This window comes from Marmota marmota, unplaced genomic scaffold, assembly GCF_001458135.2.
Source record: "Marmota marmota marmota unplaced genomic scaffold, marMar, whole genome shotgun sequence".
NCBI classification, from domain to species: Eukaryota; Metazoa; Chordata; class Mammalia; order Rodentia; family Sciuridae; genus Marmota; species Marmota marmota.
Window position 1 is genome coordinate 46,424,056 of NW_026000108.1, and position 27,115 is coordinate 46,451,170.

A 27,115-nucleotide genomic window follows, 5' to 3' on the forward strand; every position below is an offset into this window, starting at 1 on the left:
AGAAGGAGAGGCTCTTCTGCCCCACCCCTCAATTCATGATGCCAGTAGGGAGTTTCCATTGTGAACTGATTCCTTTTCTAGGTGTTTGTTTTCACCTTCATCATTACTTTTGCTGCATATTTTACTATCTTTTCTTGTACTACAGGAAGCATCTCAGTTCCTATGTGGAATAGAATGCTTGAACTCCTTCTGAGGCTGTAATATTCACAGCAGGTTTTCTCCCTTATTATACCAAAGGACAATTGAAGTGAAAGCATCTGTGAGTCAGTCCTTTGCCAAACTCAAAGAAGGAGGTGCTTGAGGCTGTGAGGGCTTGGGGAGGCTTTGAATACTCCTTGCTTTTTAGTATCTTCTTCATGGCTGCAAGAATATAACCAAAATAGACCCATGAAGGTACAAAGCCAGAGCCAGGTACCTGGCAGAATTAGTTTTGCTCTCTTACACAGCATTCTCTAACTTATAATGGTTCAATTTAGATTTTTTGACATGACAGTGGTGCAAAAACAATAAACATTCAGTAAAAACTACTTTAAGTTTGAATTTTCAATCAGGCTAGTGTTATGAGAATACTCTCATGATGCTGGATAGCTGCAGTGGCCCACAGCCATGAGATCCTGAGTAATCCACTGATAGTCTACAGGGAACTGTGTTACTATAGATTAGTATAGTAAGTGCATTTTCAACATCATATTTTAAATTTATGGTGGATTTACTGGTACCCAGCCCCATTGTAAGTGGAGCAGTTTGTGTGTATTTGGGGACTTCTGATTCATTAGTCATTTCTATGGGTGCAGAAAAATTCTCAGTGTAATTGGTTGCAAGCTAAAGGAAATAAAGTAAAAGGCTAGTCCTTTTGATTTTAATAGAATCTATTCTCTATGGGAGAAGGAAGTATGTCTGTTTGTACTACCCTTTTTCTAGCTATTACTGCAATGGCTGAGTGTGTAGCACACACCTGAGATACGTTCTTCCTTCCCTTCCTCTTGCCTTCTCTATCCTATCTGATGCTATCCTAGCAATGTATATACATGGCAAACTATTATAACAATAAACGTCTTCCCTTTCTTGTATTAGTTATAACTTGTTTTGATATATTGTTAAGTAAAATGTAAGAATTGTAGCCATGTACAATTAAAATGTTAGGGAATAAATTGATTAAACTTTGAAGATCATTTCTGTATTTTGCATTTGATGTCCTTTTCCTCTAATAATAATCTATGAGTTGTCTGTGCATTTTAAATATATCCTATAAAAATTGTTTGGGCTATTAAAGAAAATTAATAATGATTTTTTCCCAGTGTAGAATAAGTTCCTAAATAATGTTATTTGATTGTCACATTACAATAAATAAGGCATTTTTTAAACATTAATCATTGGTGAGATTTTAAAAACAATTAATGGGATTTTTAAATAATTAGTAATTTTTTTTAACATTTTTCTTCTGGTAAACTTGATATCTTTTTTCCTTTAGTGTTTTCTCTTTCTCTCTCTCTCTCTCTCTCTCTTTTACCTCTGCATTTATTTTTCTCTTCTATTTGCTTAAGGCAAGAAGCTCTGGGTACTGATTTGAAATCATTCTTTTCTTTCTATTGTAGGTTTTTATAGTTATAAATTTGCCTATAAATACAGCTTTCACTGAATCATAGCAATTTTGATATGTTATGCTTTTGTTTTTATTCAGTTTGAAATACTTTCTAATTCCTCATTATTTCCAAATATTTCCAAATATGTAGGCTTTCCCAAATACTTAGAAGTTTCCAATTAGGGGAAGATGTTAAATTTCCATTTAATTCTGTTTTGGTTACACAGTATGCTTTCTATGATTTCAGTCATTTTAAATTTATCGAGATTTGTTTCATGTTCTGACACTGATTCTTAAATGGGCATGAAGGATTGATGGAGAAAATTTCAAGCATAAAGCTATAAAAAACCATTGTTCTTGCCAAAAATTCAGTAGTTTTTTTTTAAATAAATAGTTCCTAATTTGTTATATGACTGGTTGATTTGCATTGCTCTGAAAGAGATATTTTTGGCAACATGGTCCATTTTTTTTCATTGCTATTGGGGAAAATATTTCTAAGCTACTCAACTATTTTCAAAGTTCCACTCCTTTGTACTTTCCTTAATACAATGGATTATTGTTTCTTGGGCTCTATGAGCTAGCTCATGTGGAAAATATGGGTGCATTTAGTACTAAACTTTGTCCTATCCATTTAAAAATACACCAAAAGTTTTAAGATCAGTTTGTGGAAAGCTACTTAATTAAGGCTTGTGGGGATGAGACTTAGCATAGTAGCAAAGATTGGAATGAGTGTATAGAGTGCACCAAGCATTCTTGGCACAGGGGATTTCTTTCACAGCTACTCTGTACAGAATAGTCTTGCCTGAGGAGCTGATCAGAACCCAAGGTACATGATATAAATTCTATTTGGTAGAGTGCTGTACAAAAGGAGTTTCTAATATAAAAGAATGTATTCATGCTTTAGAAGGTTTTTACATATTTCTATGGAAAGCAATATGGTGCTTTTATAGGTTACTGAGAGGAAAGCCATCATGAAATAACCATCATGAGTTTGTAGATAATTCTGGTAATTGTTTTCAGGGTAGATTTGAGAGGGCTTAGAATGATGCTCTAGGAATACTAAAGTGCTGTTGAGGTGTGGAGATTAGTGGTGACACTGTGCTAGTAGTTGAATTAAGCATAAATTATCTTGAATTCTTGCCTTAACAGTATTATTTAGTAACCATGGTAATCTTTATTAATTACAGTTTTATATTCTATTAAAATATTTTCTGTGCATACTTCACATAGTAGTGAGGATTATGATAATGGAAATAGAGAAAAATCTGATCATTACAGAGAAAATAATTTGGTGTCATGTGATAATGGTTAACAATAAGGAATAAAAGTAGAAAGTATTTGAAGATAATCCACAGATTGGTAGATTGAAAACTGAAGGGGGAGTTGGAAAAAATATTTGAACACTGAGTCTTATAGACATAATATTTGAAGGCCTACCTAAAGATGGAATGTGATAAATGCAGTTAATATGTCTATTATGAGATTATTGTGTCACATTTTCCTATATAACCTACAAACAATGTGAAATGATACATATGAAGAATATATATTTCTTCTTACATATAATAAAATTATAGCACCTAATATTTAACTATTTGCCTAGTTTTTTGAAAATGATTTAAAGACTAAGTCTTATGGACAAAAAGTATTGCCTTTTTTTTTTTTTAAAGCTCAATTGTTGCACTGTCATGGTTGGGAATATAGCTCAGTGGTACTGCATGTGCTTAGCATGCACAGGGCCCTATCTCTCTTTTAACTGACAATAGAATGATCTTTTTTTTTTTTTTTTAATCTTTGTTTATGTCTCTTCTTCATTGCTTCATGAACCTTTACTGAAAGTTCAGTAGGAGATTCTGACATGACTCCCAGGGTGCTGAGCACATAGCCAGCCTACTAGTCCCAGTTGAGTAACAGCAATGGGGCAGTGGATTGGTGGCCTGGCTGGGCTGGAGTGTGTTCTTTGAGCACAGACCATGGCCCAGTGGAGCTCACCCGACTATTACAGGCCTCAAGCCCAGAAAGCCAATGCCTAGGCAAACTAGGGAGGCTTATCTGTTACTCTGCAGTGGGCCCACACTGTCTGGTGCGAAAGCCTGCTTCACATTAGCAGCACAGCCTGAATGCCCAAACATCCACTGTCTGCTGACTTTAACCTCCTGGGATGCTGGGATTGCAGGCCCTTGGTAGGAAATAGAAGTGGGGCAGACATAAAGGCAAGTTCCAACTGAAGGGTTGACCAATAGCCTTAATACTTTTCAAACGTCCATTAGCATAATTTTGGACTAACAGCATTATTACTTTTCCAGATCCAGATAAACATAAATTTGGACTAGTAGAATTGACCCAAAGACCCCTAGACTAACACACTCAAGTGGCAACCCCTATGGAGTCCCCTCTTGTTTTGTGAGAGCTCCCTTTTCTTCCCACATGAATAAATCCTACTCTATTGCACTCACTCTTCTTTGTCTGTGGATTTCATTCTTCAAATTCATGAGACAAGTACTCAGAAAGAAGAAATTGGTGGTGAGTGTCTGCTGTCTGCTGCAACACTGGAGGGCACAGTCAACCATTAAGAGCTGCAGCACATTTCTTGGCTGCAGAGGCTTGCAGTATAAACAGATCTAACCTGCCTGCAGAAGCAGAGATTCTCTGCTTTCAATGCTACATACTTCTGTATTTAATACCACTTGAAATAAGAGAAAAATGAATTTTATTTTCTTTTTTCCAGACTAATTTTTATTGGGATTTCCTGAAACCTTATTTAAATATCAGAAGGTGATGGTATCCTCTAACAGTGATTAACATTATAAAATATGAGGTGAATGTTTTCTAAAAAATTGATTTAAGGAAGCTAATTTTCTATTAGATTATATGTATCCCCTGAAACCAGGAGTAGTAAAAATCAGTATACTATTGGAGAAGCTTGAGAGTATAAACACTGATTTTGAACTTCTTACAGTCAAATTCTGCCTTGGCCACTCAGTGTCTTAGTATATTTACGTGTACAGATGATAATAATATCCATACAAACCTCAGAAGATTTTTTTTTAAATGTAAAGTGAAAACATAAATAAATAATTTAAAACAATATGTGCTGCATGTTAAGAATTTAGAACATAAATGAAAAGTCTATCTGCATCACATATTGCATATAATACAAAATATGCAAAATGCTTATATGTGTATTAAGATGCATATTGTCTCTCTCATTTCCCTTTCTCCCTCTGTATGCTCTCCAGTGGAAATGTACTTGCAAGTTCCGTGAGTGCTGTTTTCATTTCTTTACTCTTAAATCCATACCACCTAGAGTAGTGCCTGGCAGATTAAATATTTTCTTAGTAAGATTTTTCCACTTTTAGAATTTGCTATCGCAGGATTGTAAAATTTTCCTTGGACATTCATGCTTATCATTTCTTACTTAAATTGGTGAATTGAATCTTATTTATATTTTATTTTCCACTTTTGATTTCTTTTAATGTGTGATTGCTTTATAAAGTTTGATGCAAAGCATAGGATAATCTAACTTTTAAATTTTAATTAAAGCAATCTAGTACTTAGACCCATTTCACAAGCCCTCTAGTGAACAGCAATAATTTCTAGTTCATTGCTTTTATGTTACTTTTGAACTATGTATAAATATAAATTAAAGAATATATAGATTTTTGAATACATTAACTAAAACACACCAAATTTTTAGGTCCTCCTTAAGTGCTTTCCCTCTAGTCACATGCTCAAACATATTTATTTATTTATTGTTATTGCTTTTTTTAAAAAAAATATTTATTTTAATTTGATATACATGACAGCAGAATGCATTTCAATTCACAGTAGACATATAGAGCACGATTTTTCATGTTTTTTGTTGTACACAAAGTAGAGTCACACTATTCATGTCTTCATACATGTACTTAGGGTAATGATGTCCATCTCATTCCACCATCTTTCCTACTCTGATACCCCTTCCCTTCCCCTTCCTCTCCTTTGCCCTGTCTAAAGTTCCTCCATTCCTCTCATACTACCTCCCCTGACACTCATTATGGATGAGCATTCACATATCAGAGCAAACATTTGGCCTTTGTGTTTTTGGGATTGGCTTACTTCACTGAGCATGATATTCTCCAACTCCATCCATTTACCTGCAAATACCATGATTTTATTCTCTTTTAATGCTGAGTAATATTCCATTGTGTAAATATACCACAGTTTCTTTATCCATTCATCTATTGAAGGGCATCTTGGTTGGTTCCACAATTTAGCTATTGTGAATTGAGCTTCTATAAACATTGATGTGACCGCATTACTATAGTATACTGTTTTTAAGTCCTTTGGGTATAAACCGAGGTGTGAGATAGCTGGGTCAAATGGTGGTTCCATTCCAACTTTTCCAAGGTATCTCCATACAGCTTTCCAATTTCCAATTTGTTTGCACCAATTTGCAGTCCCACCAGCAATGTATGAGTGTGCCTTTCTCCCCACATCCTTGCCAACACTCATTGTTATTTTTATTCTTAATAGCTGCCATTCTGACTGGAGTGAGATGAAATCTTAGTTTCTCATCATGTTGGATTAGGCCACAACTTCCTTAACAAGACTCCTGTAGCACAAGTAATAAAATAATGAGTAGTCAATAAATGGGATGGATGCAAACTGAAAAGCTTCTTCTCAGCAAAAGAAATGATCAGTGAAGTGAAGAGAGAGCCCACAGAATAGGAGCAAATTTTTACCACATGCACATCAGGTGGAGCACTAATCTCCAGGACATATAAAGAACTCAAAAATCTTAACATCAAAAACATCCAAATACCCAATCAATATAGGAAATGAACAGACACTTCTCAGAAGATAATATACAATCAATCAAGAAATATATGAAAAAATGTTCAACATCTCTAGCATTTAGAGAAATGCAAATCAAACATTTATAATACTTAGTTTTTAAAAATCTCTTTTAGTTCAAGTTATGAAGTGTAGGCAAAATTTAGCCCTATTACTTTATACTGATAGAACAGTATCATCTGTTAAGATGCCATTCTCTTTTCTTAGTTTTTTTTTTTTTTTCCATTCCCTTCAGCTTTCCTTTCCTCTGCTGGGCCTCATACCTGCCAGTCTCATCAGGGGGCTAAGTGGCTCTATGTAAGCTTGTCCTTGGTAGCTCTATGCCTACTCTTAAGTGCCCAAAGTGGCTATAATGGAGTAAAGTGATGCAATGTTGAAAACCATATTGTAAATTAAAGAGTCTCTGTTCTTATGTATAAAAAGAAAAAGAAACAGACCTATAAAGCAGCTGTGAAAACTAAAGACACATATAATGCTACAGTTTTGATTTTGTATTACTGTATTACAGTTTCCAAGAAACATTTTTTTTTTAAATTATAAAAAATGCAACTATTTTGTTTACCCCATAAGCATTTTTGAGGCCCTTATTATGTGCCTATCGGGAGAGGTGATACAGAAGAAGGCAGAGTTCTTAAAACAGAGTACAGTTCAGCAAAATAAAGAACAAAACAAAGAGGTATGGGAGCATTAGAAGACATGCCTAGATCTGCCTGTGGTGAGGTGGGTGTGGTGTGTCAGAGAGCACTTGGGAAGTATTGGTCCTGCTTGGATGTCAGAAACTATTTCCTACATGGGAGGAGAAAGCCCTAAAGACTGATGATATTTGTAGTTAAGCCTGTGCTGTCAGTATGCATGCTTGTTCAGGATATGTAAAATATTTTCAAAATGGGATATGACCATTCTTCAAAAACTAAGGGGGGTGTGTCTGTGTAACCCATGTAAATAGTCAGTAGTTCTTGAAAAAACATTCTTCATTTTTTGAGAGAGTGGTTGTTAAAAAATTAAATCCAAGCAGTTGGTTTGAAAATTGCTTTTAGTTGCCTGTCCACATAACCAAATATGCCATTCAACTGTGGGTTTTGGTTACAGTTCTGGTATAAAACCTTACTAATTGGCCAAATATGAGTAGACACTCACTAGAAAAAATACAGTGGGTTCCATTGTTGAATATTTTTAAATCTGCAAACAAAATAGAATACTTTCATTAGCAAATAATTTCCACAAATTTGTTTTTGTATTAGGTTATAGTATTCCTAATTTCAAATAATAGTGATTTTACTAAGAACTCAATTTTAATTTTATCCTGTTGACTTTTTGCCCTATCTCTAATTTCTTATCCATTTGGTGACACAATGCTTGAATAGATGATGGCTTTTGTCACTCTTTTGACATATGTGTAGTTCCTTGACTTTCTACTAAGAGCAAAGTGCTACTATGAAAATACTGTGATACATTTAAATATCAGAATAAGTAATGAAATGGATGACTGTTTAAAGCTATTAAATAGATTTACTAGAAATTTTAAAATTTGGTATGACCATTGTCTTATTACTAGTGAACATTAAAATGTAAGGAAGATGCTTTGTAGGAAAATACTCTTTTTTTTTTTTTTTGGAAAAGAATCTGGCATATTAAATTTTAATTTAATAACACAAGAAATGGAAAAAATCATGATATCTTAAAGAAAATGAAGACAAATAAAATCCTATTTATCAAAGATTGAAGTAAACTCGTTTTGTGTATTTTTCTAATTTTTAAAAAAAACCTTGAATCTATCTTGATTTTTATAATCATAGTCTGTATGAATATATAAGTGTATAGAGAATGTTGCATTCATGTTTGGGGGCACGTATGATTATGTACTAAAACATATTAAGGTGTTTCTCAATTATTTTACACAGCAGTTTTCGAAAGGTAAAAGTGATAAGATATATATCAACATTTTAGTGCTTCTTGTTAAGAAACTAGGCAAGTTCTTAGAAGTCTTAGAATTTGTTTTAAAACTTGTATGTTCTTTTAATTAGGAAAATATTTAAATTTTGTACCTACCAGATTCATTCACATGTCCAGTGAACATGCTTCAGATGTATCCTGAATTGCCTCTTTTTATCATAGTCTGTTGCTATGACACACTAAGCATTGTGAATGAAAAATAGACTTGTCAAGTAGCAGGAATTACTCAAATAGTTCTATATAACCAAAAAATAAAATATTTTTTTTCTTGGTGTTTAATTGAATCTTTTTTTCTTTTTTACAGGAATGTTTAATTTGTTAAGTTGGAGGAAAAAACATGGATTTTTAGTAATTGAAGAACAAACTAAGGTAATTGATAGATTATTGTTGCCAGTCATATTTACTAGTAATTTAAAAACTATGTTTACTGTATTTATGTTCAAGTTAGCATATGCTTTTATGAGTTGTTGTCATATCAAAAATGCAGCACATGTTAAAATGGAATTTTATGTATTTTGGGGAAATAAATTGACATTTATTAATATAGATTAGGAAAATAAATCTATTTTCTGAACAAATTACAACTAATAGAGTTAAGCATACTTTATTTTGAGGAAATATGCTTTAGCTATCTGAAAAACAAATGGGCTGAAAAATGAATAGATTTATTAGCTCTGTGTTGAAAAGGTATATATGATGTTATTTATTTAACTAATGAGAAATAAAGATGCTGATTTGTTTTTCAGTTGGTACATGGACAACATATGAATGTCATTTTTAATTCATTTGATTTTTCTTTCATTTTCATTTAATTGTGAATGAGTATTAGGAGATAAAATATGTTCATTTGATAACAAGATGTTTAATATAAAGCAAGTTATTCTCAAAAGTGATGATTACATTTATCACAAATATATTTAAGGTAATCCTAGTGACTTGAGAAGCTCAGGCAGGAGAATCACAAGTTCCAAGTGAGCTTCAGTGCCTTGGTGAGAGCCCATCTCAAAATAAAAATTTAAAAAAGGGCTGGGAATGTAGTTTGATGGTAAAGTGCTTTGGGTTCAATTCCTTGTATCAAAACCAAACCAAATCAAACCAAGCAAACAAACATTTATAGAGTACAACATGAACAATTTCAGAGTATAACCTTAGGTTAGCGCATGTATTTATATTTTTCCCAGCAAATCATAGAAGGCAGAAAGAACCTTTATATTAAGCAATCAACATTAATATTGGAATTTCCTTTATACTTGAAATTACTGAAATTAAATTCTGTAAATAACTTTGTAAATGTCTACAATGTGAGTTATTATTAATATGCACCCTAAAATTAGAAATATCAACTTTTACATTGTACATATTACAGTAATTTCTGTTCATTCAATTTGGATTACTAATATAATTGGTATATATTATAAACTACTATCAATCTGTTTTCATAGATTCTCTATTTTCTCGTTGCCTTAAAAGTGCTGAGTGAGTTAGCACTATGAAAACAGTGCACTTGCCTTTGTAGGTGGTGAAATTTTTGGACTGATATTCCATCCTTTAAATATTTTTGCCTTGATTTCTCCATCACTGCATTAATTTCCCATGTATTATTTTCATTTTTTAGAATATATATGATTGAATCTTTCATTTGTATTTATTGGCTTATTACATTCGCCTCTAAATTTTGCAGACATTGTTCTTCTAAACTGAAAATGAAATGGTTTATTTGGTACTTAATGTTAGTGAAATAAATTAATCCAGTTAACCAATAAAACAGGTCTATTCAACCATTCCTTTTTGTAAAATAAATAAATAATTAAATAAATTAAAATTAAACCCAACAAGACTTAAATGCACTTCCTCAGGAGACATTAAAAGCTAAAGGTGAAGATGAAGCTCTAGGTACTGTTGTACATACTTTCAATGAGTTATTGACAAACTCTTAGAAAAGAAAGGTAGAAGCAGTTCAGTTTTCTCTGTGGGTCTTGAAACCATCATAGAAGCTGTGAAATTCACTGGAGTGAAGGCGAGGCATTCCCAGCTCACAGACTGATTTGTGAAGGAGCAAGGAATGGCCATTAGAAGGACAGCTATTTTCAGTGTTACTGAAAGAGTACCGATGTGATGAGAATATGTAGCAAGATGAACTGGGAGAAGATTTAGAATAGCTCACGGATACCATGTCTGCCATATAAAATGACTTTTTTTAGCTTGACTGTCTCTAGCATACTCAAGAATAATGGAAATAATGTTTCAGAACAATAGTGGAAATCGTATTTCAGAATATTTCCTCATATTTATTTTCATTAAAAAATATAAGAAGGAATTAAGACAATATTTACTGTAATGACTATGACAGCTTCCAAATCTGAAGTATTTGAAGGAATCAGGGATTTTACCATGATGAATGGTTGGCAGTGTATATTTCCTCATTCTTTAATTAAGATATTATTAATATATAATAAATTCACCCTTTTAAAATATATTGGTATTTGTTATATTCATAAGTCAGTCAGCTATCACATTACATACCATTTTAAGCATTCTAAAAGGAAACCTTGTATCTTCTGACAGTTTATACACATTCATCCCTCAGTTCCTCTCTTGGCAACCACTAACATGGTTTCTCTCTTTGTGGAATTGCCTTATAAATGAAATCATATGGATGAGCTTTTATATCAGTCCTTTCACTTAGCATATTTTCAAGTTTAACCCTATTGTAGGATGCTCATGACTTTCTTTTCATGGGAGAATAATATTCCTTTATATAACACATTTTATTCATTCATTCTTCAGTTAAGGGACATTTGAAGTATTTTTTTACACTTCTTTTTGGTATTTATCTCATATCCTAAGAATATTTGGTTTTGAGTGTACATGGTAATGATAGTACACAGCAATGTGAATATCAGAATTTATAATAACTTTATTCCTGGAATATAAAATTAAAATCTCTTTTTTATCTGTATTTAAAGTTATGCTTTAGCTAGTAATTTACAACTTTTTACTAAACTTCATGAAAAATCTATTGAAGTATTGTTTGAGATTTCCTGTAGGGAAGGAACAAATTCACTGGGGGAAACCCTCTCTCTTCCCACTGTGGAAAACTGGCTGTAATTACACATGAAAAATTGTATGGGAACAAATAAAATATATTACTTCATCATAAAATACTATTGGAAGATGATGTAGAAAGTATTGCTTTAATCAGGAAAAAAACCCCAAGTATTAGACTAATACATGAACTGTGAGAAAATGTAGAACTCTTATGTAGTACTCTTCATTTGGAATGTATGTGTAGGCATAATTTGTGTGTGTGTGTGTGTGTGTGTGTGTGTGTCATTTCCAGCTTGTATCAATTAATAGTATTTGCTAGATTGTATTATTTAAAGTCTGGTTTATTGGTGTGTATTTCCAATAGAATGAGCTCATCCTTTAAAATGTATCATTCTGCTTTAACAAGCAGATAAAGTTACGTGTCACCAAAATCAAGGTATAGAACATATTAATCACCCTAGAAATTCCTTCATTTCTATCACTAGTCTACCTCTTCCCGTACCTTCAACACTGAGAAACTCTAGATTCTAGTTTAATAATAAAATATGAAGCAAGGGTGGAGAAAGAGGAAGTAAAAAGCTCACACTTTGAAGATAGACTCAATATATGAATTTGTTGTACTTTCTCTGGGCTTCACTTTCCTTGTGTGTAACATGGAGTGCATAAAATTTACTGCCATACAGTAGCGGTAGACATACCTTAAGCACAATGTAAATGTTTATAAAATAAAGTGCCGTTTTGTTTTGAACTTCAATAATGATGTGCTTGAGGAAGGGTATTTTCCATAGTAAATGACCCCACCTTTTTTTTTTTTTTTTTTTTTTGAGGTGCTGGGAATTGAAGCCAGGGACTCAGACATCCTAGGTTCTACCACTGAGCTACACCCCCCAGCCCAGTAAATGGTCTCTTTAAATATATTTAACCAAACATCAAATCAGATTTTTCCAGAATAAAAAAAAAAAGGCCTATTCAGTAACACCATTCTCACCAGAGTTCTAGGCACAAATCCTTGAAGTAATTCTTACATTCCCTTTCTGACATGTTGCATATTTATCAGCATCTTCTGACTTCTCCTGAGTACCTCCTAGGTTACTACCCTGATCCACATCAGAGGTCCCTCCTGTCTGGATAATATACACCCACCTGACTGTTTTCACTGTAAGTCTTCCATCTTAAGCCTCCTCTGCGCTCTATCTGCCCTGGCTTCTTTGCCGGTGAAGAATACACCAGGCCTCTCCATCTAAGATCTCTAGCCTTCTTGGTTTCTCTTCCAATTAGTTTCCCAGTTATTCATGTGGCTTACTTCCTAAACTGCAAACATCCTCCTCACGACAGCCTTCCCAACACATGCTATTTAATATTGAAACTGAGAGTATGCTCTGCCCCCATCTGCTTTATTCTTCTCCAGAATATGTATCGCCATAATATTATACAAAGTTTGATTTAATGCCTCTTTTCATTAGTTCACACATTCTAAGTATCTTATCTTTATAGCATGCTTTTAGTTTCTCTTTTTATGTGTCTATAAGTGTACCACTGGCCTTGCGCATGAATTTCTGTATTAGGTAATTCTGGAAGTTGTGTGGGTGACTACATGACTACAGGTATTTTGATTATCTGGAAGATGTCTGCAGTAACTCAGTTGATATGATGATGATCCACTTTAAGTGAATAACAGTGGGGATTAAGGGATAGTAGCACATTTGATAATATTTACAAAGCAAAACTGATAGATCTTATTGGCTGATTACACTGAGTGCTGAGAGAGAAGTTGAAATCAGGGATGAATTTCAGGTTTGAAATTGAAAACTGTGTTGAAGATAGTGCATTTACTTGAGCTGAATATCCTGGATGAGTTCTGTTTTTCTTTAAATTTGTGTGTGTGTGTGTGTGTGTGTATATTTTACTTTATAGAAGTAATGATGTAATGTTTTACAGAAATAATGTTGCTTTACAGAAATAATGTTGCTTTACAGAAATAATGTCCAGAACTAGGTATTAATTTTCATCTTGATAGGAGTGACCTCTGAAAATATAAGACATTAAACAGAGGTCATGAATTGTCTTACTGTTTTACACTTTTGTTTGTAGAATTTTTACTTAAAGTTTTGATTTGGTATGAAATTACATTTTCTAATTAATTTCAAAACCATAGTCATAAAGTGCAGGATGTAAAAACTGGCCATGGGCAGAGTAAAAGCATATTAATTATTCAGACAGTCATTCCTGCTTATTCCATTCTTGGAGATATAGTGGCTGTCACAATCTGTCAGCTGTATAGTTAGTGCCCTTCAGAATTTGCATGCATAAATGGTAACCTTTGGAAATCTGCATAAAGATAAGTCTGACATTCGAATGATAGCTGCCAGTCAGTTGAGTAGTGCAAAAATTGTTAGCTGCTACTGATACCATGGAACAGGCCATGAAGCTGTGAGCAGGAAATGGAGTAAAAACAAAACAACAAAAATATGTTTCATTCACAAAAACAAAAATAAAATCCATTTCCAACAGAGGGTTTTTTTTTTTAAATAAAGGTTAATGAAGTCAGAACCAATTATTGAGTGTGCTGGCATTTGTATTTTGGGCATGTACTGCTTTTTTTCAGTTAACTTTTCTGCTAAAACTAGATAGAAAATGACTATACTTACTTATTTTAAAAAATGCTTATAGTAGATTTTTATGTTATAAGATCAGTACATACTATAAAATCAGTATATACTCCATACTCATTATGATGTGCATTTTCTATTATTTATGGGTTTGTGGGTAAACCTGAACTAGCAAAAGTCTTGTCAAAACCTCATATTCTGATTCCTGTTCTGGGTTAGACCTTCTTTATAAAACTTTTAAAAACTGTCCAATGTTGCCTGTAAGCTGTGGGATAGAAGAAAATTATATGATGATTCCAAAAACTCCCTGTTTCTGCCTGAATGCGGGGGGTGGTATCTAAATAGAATTAGGTCTGTTGCAAGCTACAAATATTTATAGATTGATCTTTTGTGTCATAGCTAGAAATAGTGCATCATTGGCTAACATTTTTGTTTACTTTTAGGAGGGAAGTTTGTTCAAGATTTTTGCATCAATACATTTAAATTTTATTAAGCACATACTGCTAAAATTATGCATTGTTAGTTTTTGGTGAATTTTGACAAATGTATATGCCCAAGAAACTACAACTATTTTTCTATCCATAACTATACTTATAATTTTTGTATGTTTTCTTTCCTTTATAAGTCTATGAAATCTGTTATTTTTAAAGAATTATCTTATTTCACCAGTTAGGTTATCAGCTTTATCACCTAAAAATTCCTTCTTGCTGCTCCTTTGCTATGACTCCCTGTGCCTATTTCTAACTTATGACAGTGGCAGGACTATTCTCTATTCCTGTGCTTTAAATTTTTCAGTCTCATATAAAAACATCATAGAGTTGTAGCCTTTTGAGACTGAGGGCCATCACTCAGCGTGATATCTTTAAAAGCTTCCCTTGTTGAATGTTTCAGTAACTCCTCCCTTCTTTATTGCTGAGTAGTATGCCACTGTTAATGAATGTATTGTAGCTCATTTATGAAGCCACCTATTGAAGAACATTTAGGTTTTTTTTCTCTAATTTTTAGTAGTATAAAATAAAGTTGCTAACAAACCATTCTTGTGGGGAAAAAAAAAGATTAAAAAGAAAATACTCACTTGTAGTGTGGGTTTGTATGCAGGAGCCTGCATGTGCTTAAGTTCTCATCTTTGTAGGGTCAATACCTTCGAGTGACATTGCTGGAGCCTATGGGAAGTGTACACATTGACTTTTTTATTATTTACAAGTTTTGTTGCTATGACATATTTTTGTTTCTATTTAGTTTCTACTCATGGTTCCACTGTTATTATAAAATTCGGTGCTGTGAAGAAAAATTTATCTTGTTTAAAGGCTAGGTTTTGTTCATTTTTAATAGTATACTGACTATGGCAAGATTTGCTTTTATTGGTTTCTGAATCTAGGTAGAAAAATTACATCATCTACTTGAAAAGTGCTCCTTTTATGATTTTTTTTCTTCCACAGCATTTGTTTTTTCTTTTTCCTTTTGTAAGTATCTTGTTTCCTGTAGTAAATGATGCCAAAACAATTAGCCATAGGAAGGGTACCTTCACTATTGTTTTGTGCTAGATGCCACATTACATGTTTTATTTAAACGAATGCTCATGACTAAACTAATGCTCATTTCAAGTGATTTTAAATAGAATCACCCTCATTGAGAAAAAAAAAATTTACTATATGTTCTGACAAATTTAGTCATAGAAAACTCCATAGATTGCCATGCTTGTTGGTACACATCTGTAAACCCAAGCGATTCTGATTCTGGAGGTTGATGCAGGAGAATACCAAGTTTGAGGCCACCCTTGGTAATTTAGCCAGAACTGTCTCAAAAGACAGACAAAAAACCGAAAACAAGACAACACATATCTAAATCATTAATTTGGGAAAGAAAAATACCAAAAATTAAAGATATTTTACATTGGATATTAAGAACAGGGAACAAATAAACACTAAGTTATAAAAATATTAGTAAATATTATCATGTTCTGTCCATTGAATGTCACAGTAAAGTTTCTTTGTGTATCCAAGAGTCTGAGACATCTGCAATTTACAAATATGAGTCCTGTTAGGAAGAAGTGGAGATCATGCTGTCTTCACTCTAGGCCTGGTCTTGCTATTAACTTGCTGTGAGACCCAGGGCACGTTACATAATCTCTCTGGATTGTAGTATTCTCATTTGTCCAATTAGTGAGGGCAGCATTAGATTATCCATAAAGGACCTTCTTACTCTAAAAAAATATGATGGTGCAATTCTGTGATGATCTTGTGTCACTGAGAGGAAAAAGTTTGCATATGTGTGTGTGTGTGTTCTGTTAGAAGTAAAACATACACACATGTTATATGATTTTTAAAAATACTAATAATTTTTAAAAACAGTTTGGTGCTCAAAAAGAATTTCAGAATATTCCAGAAAACTTGAACATTATGAAATCATTAATGTTTTTCAAAGTTTAGTATTAAGAAAAATTGTAGATGTAAATTAGATTAAATACATGAGAAAACGAAAACTCCTATTTCCATTATTTATTATATTAGGCTTTTATTGAAAATTGTAATTTAAACAATTTTCCAGAATTTTGAATATTATTTCTTTAATTAGTGCCTCCCTTTAATTATGAAACATAGACTTCATAATAAATTCTTTTTTTCAGAATGAAAATACATTTTTAAAAAATTTTTTATTGTTGGTCGTTCAAAACATTACATAGTTCTTGATATATCATATTTCACACTTTGATTCAAGTGGGTTATGAACTCCCATTTTTACCCCGTATGAAAATACATTTTTATACGAACTTTATAGACTTACAAGAGAAAGAGACTGATTAAAAATATCACTTGATTATACTTGAATAATACAGAAAAACTACTGCTTCATTAAGATAGTAAGAAATCCTATGTCTTCAAAGTAAAGGATAAAACATTAATTTTAATATATGGTAATTATTTGGTTCATATTATATTATTGTCTGATATGCATAATATATCCACTGTATTCTGGAGTAACTATCTTAATTTGGAGGAAACTGAAAGACTATCTGGAGGTACAGAAACATGTACAACTTGTTGTATTATAATTTGTTAGCTACTGTAATAGATGCTTGAGGAAAAGTGGGTAATTCTTCGTGAAAAGCCTCAGGTATTGTTTTCATGTGAAAAGGATTTTACTATCAGATAAAGAGAATAGACATTCTGAGAAAATGGTCATGGAAAGAGCAAACCATTTATTATTCAATATAGAATAATGACTGATCAGTTTGGGAGGGAATATTATTTTCCTGAATGATAGAGTATTGGGTCTGGAAACTTAAGAGGACCTTAGGGACATATTAAGGGGACACTTTTTTATATTAAAGAAAGTACCTGGGGCTGGAGTTGTGGCTCAGTGGTACAGCCTTCACGTAGCACATGTGAGGCACTGGGTTCAATCCTCAGCACCACATAAAAATAAAATAAAGGCATTGTGTCCAACTAAAACAAAATATTAAAAAAAGAAGGTATCTAATTAGACAAATATGATTGTGGTATTAATGAGAAGATATCTTAGAAGTATGAGAGATGTATTATAGATAGGATAAAATGGCCAGATTAAAAATAAAATACCTGAAATGGATGGCCAAAGTTAGCTATAGTATTCCATGGGCTATTTGCAAATACCAGTGCTCTTAGCACTGATGGAATTTCAAGTGGTACACTCCTTTTACTACTCCTTCACATAAACCTTGAATATATGTACCTGTAGAATTTATTTGTCCCAGGAGAAAGCCCAGACTTTTTCTTCTTTTGAACATTATAGACTATTACTTAAATATTTTTTCACCTTTCTTGTTTTTTCAATATCAAAAATATGCATTTTCTTGATTCCTAATGTGTTAGTGAAAGAGACTTTAATTGCTTAAAAGAAAGAAATAAAGAAATTGAATTTCTTGATTTGGCCTACTGCTGCCTTCAGTGTTCTGACAACAATAATGCAATTTGCTAAAATGTTTATCTACAAAATTTAATTCCTAGGGAGTATCCTCTCAAATTGCCTCTTAGAAATATAATGGAAGCAAGCAGTTGTTTGTTGGCTTTGTTGCCAAAAATTGTGAATGGCTAGATTTTCATAAAACTTGGTGGTAATGCATGTATAATCATGTAAACTTACCATTGTAAAATTCAATGAAGAAATTACATTTTGTAAGCAAATACTTCTTGTTAAATTGTATCCCGGTGTTATTAGCCACAAGTAAAGAAAGCTTCTATGTTATTGACTGCACAAATGAACTTTATAGGTTATTTTTTTGTTTCAATTTAATGTCTTTAAGACTGTAATACACTGAATTAGCAATACTTTTAGGTAATTCAATGGTAGATAGTTGAAAATGAAAGTTTGATATTTACTCTCCATATAGTATAAAGCTCCAAAGAAAATGAATGCTTTTGATCATTCTGCCAGTATCAGAAAATATATTATTCCTAATTTCTAAAAAAATTACCTTTGAAAAAATTGCTTGTAGATTCAGAATACAGAAAATATAAAATCTTTGTGGTATATATATCTTCTGAAAAGTATCTCTGAACAAAGTTTATACAGATCATTTCTAATAACTTTGCTTTACTTGGTTAAATATGTTATTTGAGGGGCTTTCTCTGCTTAAATCTTTCCTACATGCATTCAAAACACTGTTATGTTGTTAATCCTAGATTATAAATAAAATAAAATATTGAAGGACCTAGTAGGTTATTAGATCCATTTGGCAAAATATCATAATAAATTAAAGCTTTCATTAAAACAACGGCCAATTCCTTAGGAACTTAGGCTATAAGCAACTTAGTGAGATCTTTTCTCAAAATGAAAAAAAGGGCTGGGGATATGGCTCAGTGATAAAGTGCACCTGGGTTCAATTCCCAATATAAAAGAAAAGAAAAAAAAAAAGAGCAATTGTACCACATTTGAAATTGATCAGAGAAGATATCTGTAAACATTGTAACTGGAATGACATTCAATAGTCTCTTGAGGAACAAATTTAATATACAACAATTTGGAAAACATTGATATGGAAGGGAATAGCTCAACTGTTACAGTAGAAAATATAATACTGATATATTTATTATCCTGTCTTCTGAGAGAGTACATTGTGATAATGCTGCTAGACAAACAAGAAATAATAAACTAATGGATTCTTGACCAAACTAACCAGGACATATTACAGTTATGAAACTTTGTGAAAAACTACATCTGAATTGAAATCATTTTAAAATTGCATTTACTATAGTGATGGAAAGAATTAATTTGTGAAGTGCTGTCTGCAGTGTTCCTTGAACTCAAGTGCTTGACATATTTCTTTTTTTAAAAAAAATATTTATTTTTAGTTGTAGTTGGACACAATACTACCTTTATTTTATTTTATTTATTTATTTTTATGTGGTGAGAGTATCGAACTCAGGGCCTTGCATGTGCTAGGCGAGTACTCTACTGCTGAGCCATAAACCCAGCCGGACATATTTCTTATATATGCATACTATCCAGTCACAAAATTGTTTTAGCTTTAGCTAAAGCACAAATTAAACTTTTGACAAAGTTTAAAGTTAATGAAAAAAGTTAGATTTTTCCCTTTAGTATATTCAGGTTAAGTATATGTAGAATGCAGACTAGTTATAATCTCGGCCCTGTTCTGCCATTAGGGAGGATAAAGATTTTCTTTTAAGGAAAAAAAGAATTACTGACATTGATAGAACCTTAAATTAGCGAAAAATGAGGAATTTACCAAAACAAACAAACAAACAAACAAACAAAAAACACCTTTTATGGGAATATGTGTACTGGGTTACATAATAACACATTTTTTAATTTCTGTTAATCTGAAAGTAGATATTTTTGTTATGATTTACATTGGATGAAATATAACTGAGGTTTTGGCCATTTTATCTCCTGCAGTGCTTTGGTCTCCTACTTTTTGTGGACTGTAGGTAAAAATGAGAGCACATGTCTTTCTGAGGTCCTGCATGGTTTCAGATTCTTTCAGAGCCCACCTTCTTACCCAGAGAGGGATGAATTGAAGATCTCTTTCTAGCTCTAGTTTCTAAGGAGCCCTGTTGTGTGTTTCCTCACCCTCCTGTATCTCTAGCTGCAACACCCAGCTTCTGAAGATGCAGGTTGAGATCAATTGTGTTTAGTTCCTTGTTTTCTACCTTCTGCATGTGAATATCTCCTTTGAAAAAAATGTGAATGAGCCCCAGAAGTCCCTAATCTCCCCTCAAACATTTGAGAACATAAACTTTTTTGAGGCTCCTCAGGGCTATGTTGAGTCTCTTATCACTAAGAATCATTTCTTCAAATAAAGGTTTTAAAGTTTAAATAAAAATTGCTACTTCTCTATAGTTTACTCCCAAGATCCTTTTGGTATATATTTGTCAAAAATATAATGGATGAGTAGTAAAATGGTCACTGGAGAACCATGCCATGCTGTATTTTGATCAGGTAAGTAAATCTGGACTTCGTAAGCAAGTGCTCTGTTGACATTTCTGGAGGGACCATTCTTCATATTATTTTAGAAGTCATTATCATACCCAGCAGGCTAGACTTCAGATGTTGAAATAATAAAATGATGTTGATTTTGACACATTTTACTTTACCTGGAGAACAAGAACATTGAACAATGTTTTACTGAAACTGCAGTGCTGAAATTTTGTCAGTGTCCTTTCTTATATGTCCAAGCATTAAGAATAAGAAATAGTTTGAATGAGTGTGATAATTAGCAGTTTAGTAGACAGCATACTTTGAAATTCTAAAAAGAAAAAAAAGATATTCTCTTTGAATTTTAATTGATTAATAAATTAATTTTAGTAAACTCCTCATTAAGTAGCACGGAGTGAGTCTTTGTAGATATATTGGCAATAAATTGCACCACAGTCTAACCTGAAGAATATGTTACTCTTTTCTTCACTGAGATGAATACTTTTATCTTTTTTTTTCTGCCTTTGTCTCGTAACTTTTAAAACATGGCAAAGTTTTTCACATTTCAAGTCTTCAGCCAGACTTAGTGACTTTAATCCATGATGACCATACACAGCAAACATCGGTAGATGCAGTATTAGTTTGCGTTTCTTGACTTCTCTAGGTTTTGCTGACTTTTCTACCTTCATGACTCCTTCTGTTGTTTTCTCCTCTAACTCTGTTAGGGAGTCTCTGTTATACAGCATCTTTCTTTCTGTTATTCTTACTTTTTAACAACATATTTGGCTCTGTTGGTATAATTCTGAAATAGGAAGTGCCATATGCCAGGGATCTTTCAAAGTATAATACTTATTTTAGCAACCATATTAGATCTGATACAGAGAATGTATAAATAAAGAAATCTTCCTGTTTTATTCTCCTTTTCCCCTTCTCTTTTGCAGATGTTTTTTCTCTTTCCACACCTGTGTCTCCCTAACTGTCTCCACCCTGTCCCCAGCATACACTTACCCCAGTGCCTTTCCGTCTTTCCTTCTTTCTAACTGCAAAGGAAACAATAACTTACTCTAAGGTTACTTGAATTTATTCACATATTCTAATTAGAAATAAAGAAGTCCTGAATGGACCATTTATACAGGACAATCCTGTACTTGTATGTAGAATGTATACGGAAATGGGAATTGTCCATGTATTTGGCGATCATTAAAATTTTTATTTATTTAAATGTCAAATGGTATGTAAAGTAAATTTTCAGTGAATACTCAGAGCTTTAGTTAAAGATGTGGACCATTTAAATGAACAGTGTAAAGCTCTCAGGAATATAGAAAATTTAGAAAATAATTTTACAGTAGGAATTAACATTAATTAATAAAGGGCACTGTTGACTAGTTTAGCTCTGACTCTAAAATTTGTATTATTGCTAAAGATATGATCTTTAAGACAAAATATTTTAAGTGTAAAATTTTTAAATGATAGAAATCATGCATCAGATAATAATCTATAATTATATAAATTAATCTCTTTCATATTTTAACTTGATTCCATTAATTTTCAAGACCAATTGTGCAAGTGCTATATATTTTATACATTCAAATTATTTAGGTTTGTAAATAAAAGTAGAAAAAATGCCAGCAAATAGTAAGAGAAATATTACTCTTCTGTAGTAAATAATTAAAAAATACTAAGTGAACATCTGAAACTACTATTACTGGTTCTAATACTCAAGTATTGAAGATATCATGTGAGGTCCATGGGCCTCAGTTTCTCCCTCAAAAATAGAGTGTTAGACTTAATTATCACATTTAATTAATTATCCTGACTCTAAATGTTTAATATTTTACATCTTCACTCCTGCTTTATGAACTTAAAATAATTTTTGAGAGATAGTTCTCCAGAGGTGGGGAGAACTTTCATTTCTGTTTACTCATATATGATAAGTCAAATAAGAAGCTATTGGAATGACAGTATAATTTCTAAATTTAAGATATTGTGTTGACTAATGCAATTAATTTATACTGAGTTATAAGTAGAGGTAGTGAGCACCCAAGCACAAGATCAGGGAAAGTATGCCCCTGAGATAATAAATTCTTGACAAATCAAAACAATTAGCAAGCAAGCAGATATTTCCTTAATGTAGTACTGAGAGTCTATCGGCTCCTCCTAGAGTGTTTAAGAAAAAAAAAAAAAAGTGGATGAAAGGAAAAAGATACAGTTGAATTTTTAAACTTAAGTTAAAAAGGTTTGGCATATGTCATATCTTCATGATTAATAAATCTAGAAGGGTTAATTCAACATTGAAAAGGTCATTGTAATAATTATAGAAATTAACATAATTATAACTGGATTTGAAAAATTAAAATGTTGTTATGTACATTTATTACCTTAGTATGTCAGGCAATTGTGAAAATCTTTTGCTCCAAACCCAGACATGTGACAAAAATACAGAAAAAGAAAAAAAGAAAAAAGTTCTGTAGTATATTTTAAAAAAGGAAAATGTATGCTTTATTTTCTGGAGGTTAGGAGAAAGTCAACTAGAAATAATCCCTCTGTTTAAACTAGGCATTTTGTAAAAGAGAACCATCACTATATATTGTTCTTTAGATTCCCTGTGAATAACTGGCAATGTGAAGCTATGGTAGTCACAGCTCTTTATTCCTTCCAAACCAGTTATTGTGCTGCTAATTAGAATTGGATATTGGTGGTAGTGGAAATGGGAGAGACTATCAATGTTACTTTGTGTTAAATTTTAATCACACAAGTTAGGACATTCAGAATTATGGTTTCCATGGGAACCACAACACTAAGCCCTGTGTGAAGGCATTACAGTGGGGGTCTTTGATTAAAGGAAAGTAAACCAGAAGTGAAACAAAATGCTCCATATGTGCAGCTAAAGTTACCCCCCCCCCAAAGAAAGAAAGAAAGAAAAAAGTACAGCTCCCTTGTCCTTAATTATATTTGCCCAGTGGTATGTCACGTGGTAGTGCAATACACTGAATGGTCTGTTGTAATTCTCTTGTGGATGTTCTGTTTTTATTGGGGTTTTAAATGATTTTTTTTCTAGCACTCTGCATTTTTTGAATTTATCCAAATTATTAGTATTATTATTCTATTTTATTAATAGCTGCTGACCCTGACTTTTGGGGCTTTGTGACAATTGAGTGGGAGGAGGATTTTTTTCCCACTGAATTAATTTGTTTTTAATGTGCTACATAGAATTATAATAGTAGGATTTTTTTGTTTATGGTCTTTCATTGTGATAGCTTTCATTTTAATTAAGTGAGTTTTTATCATCAACATGAAAATAATCCTAAGAAAGTAATGAGAATGCTTAAATCAGGGTGTGTAGAATGTAAAATCTATAAAAAGGTTGTTTTAGTAAAAATAGTTGGAGTGTCCAATTACTGTAGACAAAATGTGTTTAGAGAATATTTATTTCTGAAGAATCTATTTTAGTCAAGAAAGGGGATAATAATCATTAAACAATTATGTTATATTCCTGTCTCATTTGAGATAAAACTGAAATATTTAGCATATACTGGAAAACAGTTATGTGTCATATAATTAAATACATATGCCAGCATGACTGAGAAAGGTTTGTGCTACAAAATAGAAGAGGGATGCTCAGTAAGGAATTTTTCCTGTATTGCAATAGTGCTCTATTGAGGAACTAGTATGAGTTTATATTGCTGTATGTCACCAGCTTTACTTTCTAAAGAGATCAAGTGATATTTCTGTTGAAAAAAATACATATAATATATTCTTTTATTTTCTATATAAATTGCATTTTTAGCTCTAAATATAGAAAATGCTAATCAGACAAATATTTTTCATAAGATAGTTAAAAACTTTATAACATATATTCACATCAGGCAGTCCTCATTGTGTCCAGATTTTTTTCAGTGCTAATATATGAATACTTGGGCATTGATGAGTGCAAGTGTTGTCAGAGTGTCTCGCTGCCCAGAGATTGGAGAAGAATAGGAATGAGCAGGGTATGTCATATTCCCTAAACTTAATCACTTTCCTTCCTTCCAGCAGAGTAAATGAAGTTTGTCAATGCCAAGAAGTTAAATGTCTGTTCTTTCTCATTAAAAAAATGAATTCAGAGCAAAGGGAGTCCTTTCCATCCTTTGCATTAATCTTTTTGGCTTCCATAACAAAATGTAATTGTTTAGGTGGCTTAAGCAACAGAAATTTTCTTTCTCATAGTTCTGGAGCGTAGGAGTCCCATAACAAGGTATGAGCCCATTCAGTTTCTAGTGAGGGCATTCCTCCTGCCTTGTATGTGGCTGCCTTCTTACTCTGTCCTGACCTGGTTTTTTCTTGGTGTGTGTACAGGGGTTGAGAGAGCTTTCTGGTGTCTCTTATGAGAACACTAATCCTATAAGTGCTTCACCCTTGTGACACAATAAGATTTGGTCTCTGCCCCAGTTTCCTGACATACAGCTCCTAAAACCCTTGGAATCGCTGAAGTAATAACCAGCTTTCTCCTGACAAACAGCTTCTACAACTCCTGGAATCTCTGAAATGATTGATATGTGTGCAACTTTCTGTTTGAGATTACTGGTGGCTGGGGGCTTCTGGATAGCCTCAGGATCTGCGCTGCTTGCCATGTGATTAGAGGGTAGAAATATTCACTCTCACCTCCTAGCCTTCAAGGATGGGAGAGAGCCTGGAGATTTACTTAATCACCAATGGTCAATTATTCACTCAATCATGCCTATATAATAAAGGCTCCATAAATATTAAAACAACAGTGTTTAGAGAGCTTCTGGTTTGATGGACATATGGAGGTACTGTGAGGACATTCTGCCTGGAGAGGACATTAATGTTCTTTGCTTCTTGTCCCATATGTGGTATAACATATCTCTTTTATCTGGTTGTTTATAAATTGTCTTCTCTTATAACATTGTTTTTTTTCTAGTAAGTAAAGTATTTTTTTAAGTTTTGTCCACCACTTTAACAAAATTTTTGAATTCAAGGAAGAGGTCATGGGAACCTCTGATTTATGTAGCTGGTTAGTCAGAAACACAGGTAACAACCTGGGCTTGCCACTGGTGTCTGTAGTTGGGGATAGGGCAGTCTTGTGGAAGTGAGTCCTTAACCTGTGGGGTCTGTGCTAACCTCCCACCCCACCCCCACCCCTGTAGATTGGGTCAGAATTGATATGAACTATGGGATACTTGTTTGGTATCTGGAGTGTTGGAGAATCCCATGGTTTGAAAAAGATCCTCACATGTTTGGAGATTAGAAGTATTGAAATCAGTAGTATGGATAGGAAATAGAGGGAGAATTTTCTTTGCAAACTTTATGACTTCATTGATTCTTAAATTATTCCTTAGAGGCTTCTTCTGAACAGTTATGTTGGGGATAGGGTTTCAACATAAGAATTTTGAGGGGATTCAATTCAGTCCTGTGCCAGGATCTGTGCTAGTACTGGATATATAATAGTTAGCAAGTTTTCGATACTGTGGAGTTTATAGTCCATTGAGAGAGAGACATTACCCAAGTAATGTGTAATTTGCCAACCAAAATATATCCTTTGAAGGAAAGGAATAATAATTTTGGGAACATTATGATAATAATGATTATGTATATAATATGTAATAAATAATCTTACAGCCTCATGGGCTTAGTTAGATAAGACCTCCATGGGAACTAGTGAGGAGTGTTCTAGACAAAGAAGTCAGCTTGTGGAAAAAACCTTGTCACTGTAGGGGGTCTGTGTCTGTAACTTTTCCTATTTATTTACTACAAAGAGAAATGTTTCTTTGCCTTTTTTTCTTATTGCAGCTTACCTTTTGGTCTGCCAAAATACAAGAATAAATCCATGGTCTGTAGAAAGTTATTCAATTGATCTTTAAATCAGTTTACCTGAAAAATTATATGATCAAATCATTTGACACTTTTATTTACTGACTTTTAAAAAAATATTTATTTTTTTTTAGTTATAGTTGGACATAATACCTTTATTGGGTTGAACCCAGGGCCTTGCAAGTGCTAGGCAAGCATTCTACTGCTGAGCCCCAACCCCAGCCCCTATTTACTGACTTTAATTGTTTATCATAAAGGTTGCCGCAGCTAAATATTACTGCTAAGAACTGAGAACAGTTTTTTTTTAATACTTCAATTTTTTAAATCATAACTCTGAATAACAAGTAGTGTATGTAGTAAGTAATACAGTCTAAATCAATACCATGTTTATTTATGTCCTTTGCAAAAGGTTTCTGGTTCTATCAATCAAAAGGGAAAAATTCATTCATGTTTTCCATAATCAAGTCAGAAAGTACCACAGTAATGATTAAATAATGGCTTAAATAGAAAACTTTTGTCCTTTTAGAATTCTAGTATGCTACTATTGTCCTCATATTGCAAAAGAATATACAAATATTTGATGTACACATGAGGATATCATTAAAAATGAATGACTGTGTAGGCAATTGCAATGTAGATAAACGTGATGAATATCCTTGTGTTGGATGCCACTTATGCCACTTGATAAGAAAGTTCTTTGCTAACTATTTTCATAGTCTTGATCTTGGAAGGTTTTATAGCATCTACTTGCCTCTATATAGAAATGGGATTCATTGAGGAGGGGATTTTATGTGAGTTCTTGATGTCAAGAACCTTTAGAAATCACTGTTGCTTCCTCATTATGAAGAATAAAAACAATCAT

General features: G+C 32.7%; 1 protein-coding gene across 30 annotated transcripts in view; it reads left to right on the forward strand.

Annotated features, from left to right (window-relative positions):
- Window positions 1–27,115, forward strand: part of Adgrl3 (adhesion G protein-coupled receptor L3) — a 790,900-nt gene that overhangs the window by 165,360 nt on the left and 598,425 nt on the right. For 29 of the 30 annotated variants that reach the window (XM_048784572.1, XM_048784544.1, XM_048784554.1 and 26 more), the window contains exon 2: window positions 8,676–8,740. The gene's annotated coding sequence lies outside the window, so the exon portion shown is untranslated. Of the gene's footprint in view, window positions 1–6,693; window positions 6,716–8,675; window positions 8,741–27,115 lie in introns of those variants that run through there. The other variant, XM_048784546.1, reaches the window with a different exon arrangement.